A 16,197-nucleotide genomic window follows, 5' to 3' on the forward strand; every position below is an offset into this window, starting at 1 on the left:
CTTCTAGAGTACGAAAGAAAAGTAAAAGATTCGCACAAAATCTAGTTAACATCAAATTTATATAGAGCAGAAATAAACTTCAACAAATTCTACACGTATAAATTCATATTCAATAACACAAATTTACAATTAATATTAATTAGATCATCTATCAAAATAACATGTAAACCCATCCAAAAAAAAGATTAAATCCACGCTGCATTGAATATAAAAATTAAAATTTTATTTTAGGTTAGAAATCAGTCATTATTTGGCCATTGCTTAGCTGCCAAATCAACCATTAACTTAGTGCCAATCAGTCATTATTCTAGTAGAAAACTTGGAAAGTTCACTTTCCCTACTTTTCTTATTCTCAAACACGATGGACAATGTCAGAATTACTCCACTTTCTCTGCTTTGTCTTATTTAACGTCCAATTCAAGCCTTGCATCTTCCTCTTACTCACGGGCTCAGAAAGAAAGAGAGTTGATGAGGATGGAATCGATGAAGAAGAGGAGGATCCTTGTGCTGCTTGTATTGGCAGTCATGGCGGGCTCATTGAGTGAAAGAGCCAGTGGTGGGAGTATAACGAAGAAGGCTTGGAGAACAGTGAGACGAGTGAACAAGGAAGGGCCATACTTGGGGCTCGTAGTCCCAAACTCCTTCGAGCTGAATCCTCTTCTCCAGTCCTCCAACTTTGTCCACAGTCCACGTCTCCCTTTCTTGGATCTTGCAGGTGCATACTTTCCTCTTAATTCAGCTACATCCCCGAGAACATGATTGAAGATGATCCATTCAAGTTTCCCTTTTCAAATTTTGATAGAGTTTGTGTATTAAATTGACATTGCCAATTCAAGTTTGCTCCTTTTATTTTTGTTTTAGCAGATAACAACAGTAGAGAAGCCTAATTAATTGATTGTTTTTGTTTCATGTGAATGGAAGGAAGGAGATTTCGATTTGGAACAGTGGGAAAAGAGAAGGTTATTGTGGTGATGACAGGCTTGAGCATGGTATAATTTCCAATTATAATGAAATAATGAAGACTTAATTATACAATACTAATTAACTGTGAGTATAATTACATTCTTTTAATCTAATTGCAGCTTAATGCTGGTATAAGCACCCAGTTGCTTCTGACTCTCTTCGATGTGAAAGGGGTTGTGCATTTTGGAATTGCTGGGAATGCAAACTCTGATCTCCAAATAGGAGATGTAACAATTCCTCGTCGATGGGCTCACACAGGCCTTTGGAATTGGCAGGTGAGATATATCCATCAAGAAATCAATAAAATTTGCTTGAATACTCTGAGTCGACAAAGTCAAGGATGAAGACTAGTCACTGAAAATGACATGAAATAAACAAATTCATATAAAGTAATTAATGGCTTCACGTGAAACGATAGACTAGTTAAATATATTTGACTTCATATGATTCAATCATGAGAATTACTGATTTCTAGGAAAGTCCCTTGTGTATCCATTGAATTAAGCTTCTCTGGTGTTTTCATAACCTTGACAGAGATATGGAGATGGTCCAAATGATGAACTGGCCCTGGAGGCCACTGGTGACTACACAAGAAGAATTGGGTATCTCAATTTTTAAGATTATGATGCGATCAAAGAAGGAAACTTACTGAACAACGTTTGGTACCAACCTGAAGAGATTTTTCCAGTGGATGGAATTCCAGAAGTCAGACAGCATGCCTTCTGGGTTTCTGTCAACAAGAACTACTACGCACTCTCCAGGAATCTAGAGGTGATAGTGATGTTGACCGGAAAACTTCGTTATCTTGCAAGCTAATTCTTGACTTGGAAATACTTATTCTGGACAGGGCTTGAAGCTGCCGCAGTGCATCAACAGCACATGCCTGAGGAGGGGCGAAAGTGCTGAGGGTGGAGAATGGTTGCAGTGCCAACGCATTTGTTGACAATGCAGGATACAGGCAGTTCTTGAGGAATAAGTTCGATGTTACTCCGATAGACATGGAGAGCGCCGCCGTCGCGCTCGTTTGCCGTCAGGTACGCGTGCCTTTCATCGCCTTCAGAGCGCTGTCGGACCTCGCGGGTGGTGGCTCCTCTGAATCCAATGAAGCTGCTGTTTTCAGTTCACTGGCCGCTCAAAATGCTGTGGACGTTGTGATAGAATTCATCAATCTCTTGCATTAAAGTGAGTGTCTTATGAATTATGCGTGAGAAGAAGGAAAAGTAGTAGGGCAACAGTACTGCAATAATTAATCTTCTTGATATTGATGTTTCCATAAACAATACAATTTGGAGATGTTTACCGAAGAAAAATAATTAATTAAGTAACATCTAATTTAGGAAAATCGATTTAATTCTCATGTCAAGTTGGGGATGTGATTATCGTATTTACTAGATATAAATTTAGCCCTGTTCTGCAAAATAAAAAAATTGTCAATGTCGAATCAGAAAAAGAGTCCCGGTATTCTTTCGATGTTCAAGTCAATTATCGGAAAAAGGAAAAAGATGGAGCGACAATAGACAGAAGTGTGAATAGTGAATAAATGTGTTATGCTTGGAAATTGGTTCACACTCGAGGAAGGCTCGGTAACTAAATGTGTTATGCTTGGTTAGCTATTTTGATGATCGGAAAGGGGAAAAAGATGGATTGACAGTAGATAGAAGTGTGAATAGTGAATAAATGTGTTATGCTTGGAAATTGGTCCACACCCAAGGAAGGCTTGGAGGTTTGGTAACTAAATGTGTTATGATTGGTTAGCTATTTTGATGACATGTGTGATTGCGTTTTTGTACACATGCAAGGGTGAGTGCCTAAGAACGTGTAATGTGTTGAGTGGATGGTGTGCGATGACATGCAAGTGTGAATGCACCACATTGAGTGTTACGTACTCTTGTGGAAGTGTGGCTGTGTTTGAGTGCATGCAAGTGTGAATGCATCACATTGAGTGACATGTGCTCATGGGGTGTTGATCATGAGGCATGAGAGTGGGCTGGTTGGAGAGTTTGCCTCTACTTTTGAGGATCAAACTCGTGATGGTTATATGATTTGTTATACGGTTTGAGAGTTTTTCCCTTTCAAATCAGCTTTTATACATATGTACATTTTTCCATGAGTAGTGAATAACGTGTACCTCCGCAAGTGTATGACCCCCTTTATATAGTATCTTGGTGTGCAACGTGCACACTTTTCTCAAGATGTGGGCACGTTCTCCAACTGGTCGTGGGCATATTCTCCAATTCGTCCTATGAAATGATATATCAGGAAAACACCTCTGACATTATACTTTAATAGGGTATACATATCTTTAACAAGATAATAGAAGCTTCCGTCGTACTATCTCCTAAAATGATATTGAGAGATGCGACAGTGATCCCGCTGTTCGACCGAGCGAGGTAGTCGCTCGGTTGGGATTCCTTCGCTCGGTCGGCCTCGGCTGTTCTTCCTTGTGATAACTTGGTATAGTAGCTTATCTCCTTCCACTCGGACAAGCGCTTCGGTGACCTTAGCATTCTGGCGATCTTACCTATTGTTCTGAGCTGGACGAGGGTCGGCTCGGACAAGCCTCTTACCGATTGGACACTGCCAGCACCGATCGGCTATTGTAGTCGATCTCCGCTCAGCCACCATAGGTGAGCTCTTTGACATCCTGGCGTTGACCACCTTGACTTTGACCTTCACATTGGCTGTTATCTCCATCATTTTACCCGCACTTAGTGGGCCCCTTTTTATCACCGCACCACCTATTAATGAGAAAAATTTCTAATAATATGTCGTAGTTGAGTCTTAAACTCTAGATCCTTAATCAATCATTAGATGACCTAAGCATGACACCATGCCCCTAGGGCAAAGAGCACTCAATCAATTGACGAATTAGTAAGAGCGATTAACAAATAAGAATTTTTAACAATTATTATACCTTAATACTAATTTAATTTGATTTGATTTGATTCGATTCGATTCAATCTTATTGAATGATTCTTTGTTGCCTCCGACAAATTCAACGGGAGGTCTTTAACATTGAGTTTGCTTGTTAGTCTGTTGAAACATTGTCTAGACAATGACTAGTAAAAATACCTGCATAGATCGATCAGCTGATCAATTCAAGTGCTTTTTCAAGAATAGCCTTACTGAATCGATCAGTTGATCGATTAAAAGACTTTAATTGATTGAGTTCCAACTTTAATAGATTGAAAAAGCTAATTTTTGGCTGAAATGGTTTAATTTTAGTCCATTAAATCACGGTTAGTCATGTTAACCATCCCTAATCCTAAGAAATTCTTTTGTGAACATTTAAGGATAGTTTTCTTGATGAAAACAAGAAAAGAATGACCCAACAAGACTAACTTGAAGTTTAGGATGAGGTTTGTATTTAATATTGACTCTTAAATCTCAAAATTTTAAATTTTGAGTTTCCTAAAGTCTTAGGAACTCCAAGTCATTGTTGGTACAATGACAAAATTTTAGAGCATGTTTTGAGGGAGAGCTACTCCTTAAAGACATGAATTTATTTTTCATAAAACCATAGAGGATTGTAAACCTTCATTATCGTGAATGCTCAAGGTTGACATTGGAAAATAATGGAAGATTGGATATCTTCATTGTGGTATATGAATGCTCTAAGATGAGCATTTGAGGCACAATGAAAGGTATTAGACCTTCATTGTAGTATTGTAAACAACGAGTGAGGTTGTTGAACAATGTGTGGATAATTCTTCAGGCAGAGAGTTTTTGATGTGTGCCAAAGGGGGAGAATATAGGGTTTAAGTTAGACCTTCATTACCCAACAAAGGGGAGTTTGCCCTCTAGGAAAGGGAGAGGATGAAGGAAACTCTCATTTATGCTTTGGCATGAAGAAGAAGCTGAGGCTATAAGATTAGCCTAACTTAAAACATATTATCAAACATAAAAAAGGAAATATTATCGGTGTAATTTTCCTATGTCAAGGTTGACCAGGTTGACTAAGCTTGAATTGACTCAAGCATGAGTCTTGATGTTTGAGTTTTGATGTTTGACAATATATGGAGATTGCAAGTGCAATCATCCATTTGCGGAGATTGTTGGAGCAATTCTCCTCTAGTTAATGTTTAGCTAGTTTGGTGTGAAAAAGTGTCAAGTAGGTCAAAATTGACTGGATATTTGACTTGGAAGTCCTAACTAGAAGTTAGACAAGGGCAAGTCTAACGGGGAGGTTGACAGATGATGAAAATCCAAGTGGGTTAGTGTTGACCGGACACTTGGTATGGAAAGTTCTGGTGAGTGAAGTCAGGCAGATGGAAAGTCTTAGTGAGTGAGGTTAGGTAGTTAGAAAGCCTTGGTGAGTGAAGTTAGGCAGATGGAAAATTCTGATGAGTGAAGCTAGGTGAAAGACCCAGTAAGTGAACCTAGGCAAATGACAAATCCTGATGAGTGAAGCTAGACAGTGATAAATCTTGATGAGTGAAGCCAAATAAAAGTCCTGGTTAGTGAAGTCATGCATGTGGAATCCAGGTGGGACCGGGGTGATCAGACACCTGGTGTTTGGAAGTCCAAGTGGGTCATGGAGGATCGGACATTAGGCACAAGACGGCAAGTCCAATGTGTCAAGATCGACCGGACACTTGGTACGGCTAGAAATGTCCAAGTGGGTCAAAGGATTGCCCAGACACTTGGTAACGAAATCTCAGCAGGTCAAGATTGACCAAATTCTAGGCATGAGCGAGTCCCAATAGGTCACAGCAAACTAGATGTTAGGTTTGGGACCCTAGACATGAGTTAATCAAGTTAGGGTTGGGCAATCAATCAGTCGATCGATTGAACCAGAGCCCAATCGATCAATTGATTGATTGGGAGAGCTTCACGAGAAAGGGCAGCCCAATCGATCATCCAATTAATTTGGTCTATGTCAATCAATTAGTTGATTGATTGGAGGCCACTCGCGGGAAGAGCACAATGTGCTCCCCATTCTATCAGTCGATTGATTGGGAAACTCCAATTGATCGGTTGATCGATTGGGGCTTGTTTTCTTGTGAGATTATGAAGCAACCTGAATCGATCGATCAATCGATTCAGGGTTTATCTGCGAGAGCATAGAGGCACTCTGAATCGATCGGTCGATTGATCAAATCCTCCCCAATCGATTGGGATATGACTGTTGCACAAGATGTAGGCTTTGGATGGCTGAGATTGTATAGATCTGACATGACAATCGATTAGGAGTAGGCCCAATTGATTGAGAGCCCTAGATCACGGAGTATAAAGACGATAGCAAGGTTCAAATGCCATAGTGCAAATACACAAGTTCTTCTCCAATTCTCATTGCCAATTCTTGAAAATTCTTGGAGTAACGTGCTACTATATTTCCAAGTATCAAGAGACATTTCCAAACAAGAAGAGAGCATCTTTGTTGTAAATCTTGTAAGATTTTTTCTTGTATTTCTTCTTGTGTGTATTGAGAGTCTTATATGAGGTTTCTTCACCTCCGATTGTTCCGAGGAGTTTTTTTTTTAGTGGAGAGTGTGCTCGGTGTGTGAATCTTTGGATTAGTCATCATCTCTTCTTGAGGTAGATACCAAGTAAATCTACATGTTAACATTAGAGAGCTTGACTTTGATTCTATCCGATGCAAATCAACATCTACGAAGCAAACGAACAAGCACGAGAAGCTATTCACCCCCTCTCTAGCTCCCGAAGTGACCCAACATGGTGAAACCCAATCGATTAGCTGATCGATTCAGAAGCTCTTTATTGACTTCCTTACAAAATTCAATCGATTGACTAATCGACTAGTGAACACTAATGGATCAGCCGATCGATTTGGAAACCCTCTGTTGCACTTTTTTCATGATCGGGCAATCCCAATCGATTGACTCCTTACGTTGATCGATTGATAAACACTAATCAATCAGCTGATCGATTCTAGACCCCTTTATTTGTAAACCTGGGCATCCTAATCGATTCAACTTTACACCAATCAATTGGTAAACACCAATTGATTAACCGATCGATTTGGGAAGCTTTTGTTCACTAATTCGTGACTCCCAATCGATTGGGAAACCTTCCCAATTGATTGATATTAGATGAATCTAATTTCTTAACGTGATTTTTGACCCTAAAATCATGCCATCAATCATATTCTTTATGAATAATGTGAAAAACTCGATTCATAGGTTAAATCCAAATCTATCCATGCTACATTCAACGAATATACATCAATTTTGCTTATCCATATGGAATCAAATGCAAAAGTGATGTATATGTGCCAAAACATTGAAAAACAATCCTTACACCTTAAAAAATGATAATAAGGTAAGTCTAAGCTCTGATATCAATTGTAAGAGTTGAAATACATCATACATGAACTAAAGGATGCATCTACAACATGATCTACCTATTATCAATCTCTAAAGAACAATAGGAAGCCAAAACAATAGCTCATAAATGGATGACCTGAATCCATCACAAAGGCTAGTGCCTTCTTACTTGTCGCCGGAGTTCATGCAAGTGCGGAATGGTCTTCTACAGGAGTGGGCAGCGACAATCTTTAGTTCTCACTTGATGAGGAAGAGAAGAGGTTGTTGAAAGTACCCTAATTCACAAGTATCTTTCATTATATACCAAGCTCATCCTATAGGGACTATCCAGCTTAAAGTCCATCCATCATTAACAACCTATCAATGTTAATGAACCAGATTTTGGATCTACACATTGAATATACATTCTGTTGGATCGAAAGCACTAGAGGGGGGGAGGGTGAATAGCGCTCGTGGCTTTCACTTTCAAGTAAACGTAGCGGAAAAGTAAACAATGCAAACACAAACACCAAGGATTTTATACTTGGTTCAAAGCTTGGGATGACTCATACTCCAACGCTCATGTTTGTTGAGCGATTATTTTGGGCAATCACTATAAGTTCGCAAGAGTACAATTTTAGAGTACAACAATTAAGTACAGTAAGAAAATATACCAACAACTTTAAGATTAGGAAATTCGAGGCTTCAGGTTGTCGGTGTCTTGCTACAGCTTTATCGGGTGGTTCTTTGAGCAGTGCACGGAAGATGGATCACGTTTTCATTGCTGTTCCTTGCTGCTGCTCGAGACTGCCTTTTATAGCCTATGGAGGGTGCTCTCATCCACACCGAATCCGCAGCGTGGATGAGCTCCGACCCGGTTGCAGTCTATCCGTTTGAGGGCGCCCTCAACCTCCATGAGGGTGACCTCGTGCCAGTGTCCAGGGCGCTCTCAAGCTCCATGAGGGTGCCCTCTGCTCAGCGTCCAGGGTGCCCTCAAGCTCCATAAGGGTGCCCTCGCGCCTTGCTGTGAGAGGGTCTTCTCCAGGTTACTTGAGGCAAATACTGTTGGTGTGGTTAGCACTAACGGTCTAACCCAAGTTTTGATGAATGACAAAATATGTTAAGTTAGTTTTGTTGTTGATCTAACACTCTGACCGAGTGTGCAGGAGAAGCCCAGATAAGTCGACGGGCTGACTGGATGTCTGACATGAAGCCTAGCTAGGTCAATGGGTTGACCGGATAGCTGGTACAAAATCTAAACGGGTCGATGGGCTGACCGGACGTTTGACACGAAGTCTAGCTAGGTCGATGGGCTGACCGGATAGCTGGCGCGAAGTCCAGTCGGGTCGAAGAGCTGACCGGACGTATGGCAGGTAAGTGAAGGTAAGTCATTGGAGGGGAGTGACTATGAAGACGCATTCCCAGGAAGGGAACTTAGGCGCCGATCCGACTTAGAACCATTTCAGAACTTTAAGTCGAGATCGTGACTAGACTCCGGTCTCGGAAAGACGGAATCTAAGTCATGCTCTTTCTATTTTGAATTATGAACTGTGCTAATAATCTGTTTTCCAGGAGATATGAGTGCCTCGGACTAACATTTTTCTTGCAGGAAGGAATCTGCTGGAAAACAAGGTCCGGGCGCCTGGGAGGTACCCAGGTGCTCGGAGGTCCGGGCGCCCAGGAGGTACCCAGGCGCCCTGAGGCAGAATTTTATCCCCAACATCATTTTGCTACGTGGAGTTCACTGGTTGGCTCAGCTACATCATGGTCGAGGCGCCCTGAAGGTTCCAGGTGCCCCGAACCTCCTATATAAAGGTTGAAGCTCCAACAACAACTTAGAATCTACTCTATTGTACTCTTGCAACGCTGCGAAAAGTTCTCTGACAAGTGCCAGTTTGTTTTTAATTTTTATTCTATTGTCGGTTCTTTCTTTCCTAATTAATTCTGTACTTAGTCTTGTAATAATCTTTCGAATTAATTAGTGATTGCCCAACGAAATCACCCTTGTGTGCGGGCCTTGGAGTAGGAGTCGATAAAGGCTCCGAACCAAGTAAATCGACTTTGTTAGCCGTGCTCTCTCTTCTTGTTTTCCGCTGCATACTCGTACTTGAAATTTTTTTCGATATTCACCCCCCCTATCGACTCTTCACGATCCAACAAGTGATAACAGAGCAGGTACCACTCTGATTTGGTGCAACCACCATTCAGACAAGGGGGTGAAACTTTCATTTTACTCATTTTTCGACTTTCAAATTTTTCGCATAATTCCAAATTGGTATTATTACCTTTTTGGAAAGTTTTTTCGTTGCAATTAAATCTAAATTGGTGCAACACCAATTTAGTTTTTTTTTATTCTTAATTCTTCCTGCACTACTAATCCAAGACCAAGTCTTGGGATTTTGTTTGTCGTTGCTTTATTGTGTGCAGGGTCATCATGTCTCAGATCGAAGGTTTCAATACAATACATCCTCCCCTATTCAACGAAGATGATTTTCCGTACTGGAAGAAAATGATGGAAGTCTACCTGAAGACGGACTTCGACCAATGGCTCAGCATCACAAAAGCCTACAAAACACCAGTCGACAACTTCGGAAATTCACTAGATCCGGAACAGTGGACTTCGGACATAAAGAAGAAAGCATCGACGGAGAACAAGGCAATCAACACGCTACAATGCAGACTAACAAGTGGTGTCAGAGTAAAATTTCTAACTCCCCTGAGTTGATCTGATTTGTGTTTGCATTCTTTTTGCAATGCTTTTGTATTTATGCTTATTTGATCCATGTTTACATTTGATGAATGCCAAAGGGGGAGGGTTAGGTGGTTAAGTTAGCTAAAACAAAATTGAAAATGAAAACTAACTTAAACCTGTTAATGCTTGTTTTACTTGCATTTTACACTAACTTAACCAAGTTGTCATTCCATCAAAAAGGGGGAGATTGTTGGTGCGGTTAGCACTAACCGTCTAACTCAGGTTTTGATGAATGATAAAATAGGTTAAGTTAGTTTTGTTGTTGATCTAACACTCTGACCGAATGTGCAGGAGAAGTCCAGACAGGTCGACGGGCTGACCGGATGTCTGGCACAAAGCCCAAATAGGTCAACGGGTAGACTGGATAGCTGGCACAAAGTCCAAACGGGTCGATGGGCTGACCGAACGTTTGATACGAAGTCTAGCTAGGTCGACGGGCTGACCGAATAGTTGACGCGAAGTCCAGATGGGTCGAAGGGTTGACCGGACGTCTGACAGGTAAGTGAAGGTAAGTCACTCGAGGGGAGTGACTGTGAGGACGCGTTCCCTGGAAGGGAACTTAGGCGCTGATCCGACTTAGAACCATTTCGGAACTCTAAGTCGAGATCTTGACTAGACTCTGGTCTCGGAAAGACGGAATTTAAGTCATACTCTTTCTATTTTGAATTATGAACTGTGCTAATAATTTGTTTTGCAGGAGATATGAGTGCCTCAGACTAACGTTTTTCATGCAGGAAGGAATCTACTGGAAAACAGGGTGCGGGCACCCGGGAGGTACCCGGGTGCTCTGAGGTGGAATTTTATCCCCAACGTCGCTTTGCCACGTGGAGTTCACTGGTTGGCTCGGCTACGTCATGGTCGAGGCGCCCTGAAGGTTCCAGGCGCCCCGAACCTCCTATATAAAGCTGAAGCTCCACCAACAACTCAGAATCTACTCTATTGTGCTCTTGCGACGATGCGAAAAGTTCTTTGACAAGTGCCAGTTTGTTTTTAATTTTTATTCTATTGTCGGTTCTTTCTTTCCTAATTAATTCTATACTTAGTCTTGTAATAATCTTTCGAATTAATTAGTGATTGCCCAACGAAAGCACTCTTGTGTGCGGGCCTTGGAGTAGAGTGGATAAAGGCTCCGAACCAAGTAAATCGACTTTGTTAGCCGTGCTCTCTCTTCTTGTTTTCTGCTGCGTACTCGTACTTGAAATTTTTTTCGATATTCACCCCCCTTCTATCGACTCTTCATGATCCAACAAATACTCCAATTCACATCCTGCAAAATATGTTAGTACAACATACCTTGTAAAACAAAGTTAAGACATAATAAGATACAGAATTTGGCAGTCATCGGACTGTCCGGTTCTGACTTCGGATTCCCGATCGAAAATCCTAGGTTGAACCGACGCCTACTGTTCCCTCATCTGGGAATGCATTCTCACCTACTCCACTTAGGAGAGTTTACCTATTGTCAATTGATCCTCCAGACCAACTGGACTTTTGCCCAGCGCCCAAGGCTCCAGGACTTTCGGTTGGACGTCCGCTCCACGATCTGCTCAGTCTTTCACCTGATTTGCGACACCAGGACTTTTTACCTAGAGTTCTCGACTCTAGGACTTTGCCCGAAGCCCTTGACACACCAAGATTTCTCGCCTAGGGTTACCACCCCCTAGGACCTAGGGTTACCGCCCCTAGGACCTAGGGTTACCGCCCCTAGGACCTAGGGTTACCACCCCCTAGGGGTTTTCCTTTACCTAACCGTAGCTAGAACTTTTCCTCACCTAGGGTTACCACCCCTTAGGACCCAGGGTTACCACCCCTAGGGTTTTCCACCTGGCTAACCGCAGCTAGGGCTTTTGTCTAAGTACACTTAGGACTTTCCTGTAATTTCATTTAACTTGTTAGATAACAAAACAACTTAACTTTGGACCCTTTGACATAATCAAAACACATGTTCGACTGTCGGATGCTTTCCGCACCAATAATCTTCCCCTTTTTTATTATGACAATACGGTTCAAAGTTAAGTAAAACATAACAATAAATAAAGGAGCATACACACTATAATTTGGAAAAAAAAACCCATTATGCTCCCCCTTTCACAAAGATTATGTTTAAATTTGTTTGAATTCTTAACTTTGACTTTTCTTTCCCCTTTGACATTAATAAAAATAATATTAAGTAGAGAGAAAGTTTGTTTAATATGTAAAAATATACTTCATTTTAGGGGTGGGCATAATTCGGTTCAAACCGGAAAAACCGACCGAACCGAAAAATTTCGGTTTTTTTTGTTCGGTTTTTTTGGTGTTTCGGCCGGTTTCGGTTTAAGTTTTTTAAAATTTGGTTATTCGGTTCGGTTTCCGGTTTTGACTCCCAAAAAACCGAAAAAACTGAACCGGCCGTATTATACTTAAAACATTATTTTTATAGATATTTGATCATACAAGTGGATTTATTTCTAATTATTTATAATATAATAGCATAATCAAATTATATATTTATATTTACTTATTGTTACCGGATAACAAAATTTTAATATTACTTTAAATTCATAATTATTTTAATAAATTGATACTTTTTCTTTGTCTCTAAACTAATATTTGTAGTAGCACAAAATCAATTTAATTCATTGTATAAACCGTATATAACCGACCGTATAAACCGGACCGTATTACATAAAAACCGAACCGAACCGTAATAAAATGGTTTGGTTTTGGATCAAAAATCTTTAAAACCGAAACCGAAAAAATAAAACCGTAGTAGGGTAAAACCGGACCAAACCGGCCGATGCCCACCCCTACTTCATTTAACTTTTAGGCTCCCCCTGAAGGATAGCACAAAAAAAAAACTTAGCTAAGCTTAGTTTTGAAAATAATTACTTTAAAAAATACTTGGCTAAATTTAGTCTTGAAAATGACTGTTTTGAAAAACACTTTAGCTAAATTAGAAATATTTTGAGAATACTTAGGGTGCGTTTGGTACGCACATTTTCCATTTTCATTTTCTGGAAAATGCGCATTTTCTAGAAAATAGAAAACGATTTTTTGTCATTTTCTGTTTTTCTAGAAAACGCTAGCTATTTTTTTTAGAAAATAAGCACGAAAAACGCAAACTAAACACTATTTTTCAGAAAACGCGCATTTTCCAGAAAATGAAAATGGAAAACGCGCGTACCAAACGTACCCTTAGCTTTTTAGCTTTGAAAATAAGTGCTTTGAAACACATTTAGTTAATTTTAGAAGTGTTTTAAAAATACTTAGATTTTTTCAAAACTAAATTAGCTAAATTTTAGCTTTGTCAAGTACTTAGCTTTTAAAAGAAATTGATAAGAATTTAGTTTTAATACTTAGTTTTATAGAGGTTTTAAAAAATGTTTAGTTAAAAGCACTCTGCTTAAAAGGATTTTGAAAAAATACTTTACTTTTAGGAATATTGTGACAAAAACTTCAGCTTTTTTAAAAATATTTTCTTAAAAAAATACTTAGCTAAGTAAATGATTTTTTAAAAAACTTAAAATATTTTATCAAGTACTTAGTTTCAAAAATAATTTATTTTTCACAAAAAATTGAACTTCCATTTTAGAAATATTTTGAACTTTTTTGAAAAGTTTAACTTTGAAAAATAATGTTTTAAGAAAATAAAGATAAAAATTAATGTTTTAAATTTCTTTGCACTTCCCCTTAATTAATGCCATAATAAATTTTTAGGGTCCAAGAGTCCAAGCATGTAAACATAAAAGTTATTATTTATTTTTCTAATTTTCTATCTCACTCATTCTAGGTTATCAAACATGTTTAGCTTATGAGTGTGTGTGAGACGGAGTTAACTTTATTTCAATTTTAGCAATATTGAGATTTAAAATCTAAGTTTAAATTTCCAATGCGTTTGAATTTAAAATATGAGTAAACATTTAAACTTTTTGAAGATTTTGAAAATATATTAATTAAGTTTGAAATGATAATCTTACCTATTAGCTATCATTGATATTTTGAAAAACTAAATATGATTTGAAAATTAATTATCATTAAAATTTGAACAATATATAATAATTTGAAATTTGATTATAATTGAAAAACTATAATTTTATAAATAATGATTTTGAATTTTGATTTTTTTAAAAAATAATTATAATTTACTTTTGAAATTAATTAGCCTTTTGAAATTAATTAGGATTTGAAACTTAATAATAATTAACTTTTTTAAATTAATTATGATTTTTAAAATTTAATAAAAAAACTAATTTAATTATGATTTAAAAATTTTGATTTTTTTGAAATTAATTAAGTTAATTTAATTGAATTAATTTGGAACTACTTTAAGCCTAGGTCTATCTCACTCTTTTCTAGATTTTCAATCAGAGAGCCTTAGTAGATTTGTGAGATGATTTACTTAATCTTCAATTTAAATTATCATCTAAGGATTGATTTACATTTGTGTTAGACTCAAGTTTTACAGTTAGTCAATTAAATAATTATTTCAATGATTGGCTTCCATGCTATGACGAGGCATTATGTCTTCTTGGTTATGGAATCATCCACCACTTCCAGACAAATCCTTTCAATGGAATTGGATATTTAATTTCCTTACAGTAACTCCTAGGTCTAACTAGTCAAGTGTAAATCACGCCTAGGTCCTTATTTAGCCTAATCTAAACATTTATAATAAAAGCAATAAAAGCAATCATCAAACAATTCCAAAAATGGTCTTCCTATTGGCCCCCCTGGATCATAGCCTCGATATAGTCTATCATGGTTGATCCGGCGGTTAGAACGGGGGACCCCCATGTTGAGAGGTCAACGCCATGTGGAAGTCAAAGGGCCAGGTGATCCATCGGAAAAGGATAGGCCGACCGGAATCATGAGAAAAGGGCAGACTGATCGGTCGACCGGAGAAGGATGGGCCGACCTCCCGACCGATGAATGACTGATAGCAAAAGGCGCCCTGACAGAGGTCGGGGTTCCGGCACTCGATTGAACAGCAACAAAGGGCCGAGCGGAAGTCATGCTCGGCCGAAGACATAAGGTAACATACTGCTAGCAGTCCCTACATGACACCTTACCGAAGATCTCCCAAGCATACCGATGCAGAAGGAAGGCCGGTCGTGATGTGAGTGCCGTCCGGCCGGGCGTAAGATGAGTGCCGGCCGGACGGACGCCTCGTCCAGTCGGACGGACGGACGCCTCGTCCAGTCGGACGGACGGACGCCCCGGCATGGGATAGGGAGAGGAGGACAAGGAACATCTTATGACAACTGTCAAGTCCTATGACTATGCCAAACTCCAAGCCTGGCGACGAGGTGTTCTGTTGTCCCATCGAAGACATGCCTGGACTGTAGCAGTATGGTGTCAGGTAAGCTTTCTGACAAACACATACCGAGATATGGGCTAGGGACACGTGTTTGCCTCGGTAGGCGTGCGTGAGCTTTTTTGCCGCTCTATATAAGGAGCCTTATACTTCGCCGGAGGTACGCGTATTGATATTTTGGGAGCCACTTCTTCACTGTCCACTTACCTGACTTGAGCGTCGGAGGTGTTAGAGTGTATACTAAAAGCCTAGCTTTTGGTATAAACATTTATCTAGAAATAAGAATCACATTGGTCAAATGTCTACATTTATGATAAATGTAGTTGTTCAATTAATTTATATTGTAGATAACATGGTGTGTGGTGTCACACACAGAGGATCATGTTATCAGTACCTTATAAATTATAAACAGTAACTCACGACCATAATGGAAAGGAACAAACCATTGGAAGGTCGTAGTGTAATTAGGTATTAGTTTATCTTAACTATATAATTACACTAGTACACTTAGAGTGTATTGAGTAGGACCATTAGAGGTCGTTTCTTTTATACTGACTTTATAAAGAAACAAAGACCTCAGTTATTATGGAAGTATGTGTGCTTAATCCTAATATAATAACAAGCACATATATTTGATATTTATTTCTTTAATTTATCAATGGGTGAGATTTAGTTCGATGAATCAATAAGCCCGATAAGTTGGGAAATGATATCACTTATAGTGTGTATTGTTGATTATAGAAGGAAACTGTGTCCTAGTGATCTAGGTTGAGAATGTCCTCAAGAGGAGCTCATAAGGATTGTCATGTTAAACCCTGCAGGTGGACTTAGTCCGACATGACGATAAGGTTGAGTGGTACTACTCTTGGACTAAGATATTAATTAAATGAGTTGTCAGTAACTCGCTTAATTAGTGGACATTT

General features: G+C 39.1%; 1 pseudogene; it reads left to right on the top strand.

The window, feature by feature from the left end:
• The first annotated feature begins 347 nt into the window (after positions 1-347).
• LOC121991809 lies at positions 348-2,284 on the top strand (annotated as a pseudogene).
• The last annotated feature ends 13,913 nt before the right edge of the window (positions 2,285-16,197 follow it).

This window comes from Zingiber officinale, chromosome 6B (assembly GCF_018446385.1).
Source record: "Zingiber officinale cultivar Zhangliang chromosome 6B, Zo_v1.1, whole genome shotgun sequence".
Lineage (NCBI taxonomy): Eukaryota > Viridiplantae > Streptophyta > Magnoliopsida > Zingiberales > Zingiberaceae > Zingiber > Zingiber officinale.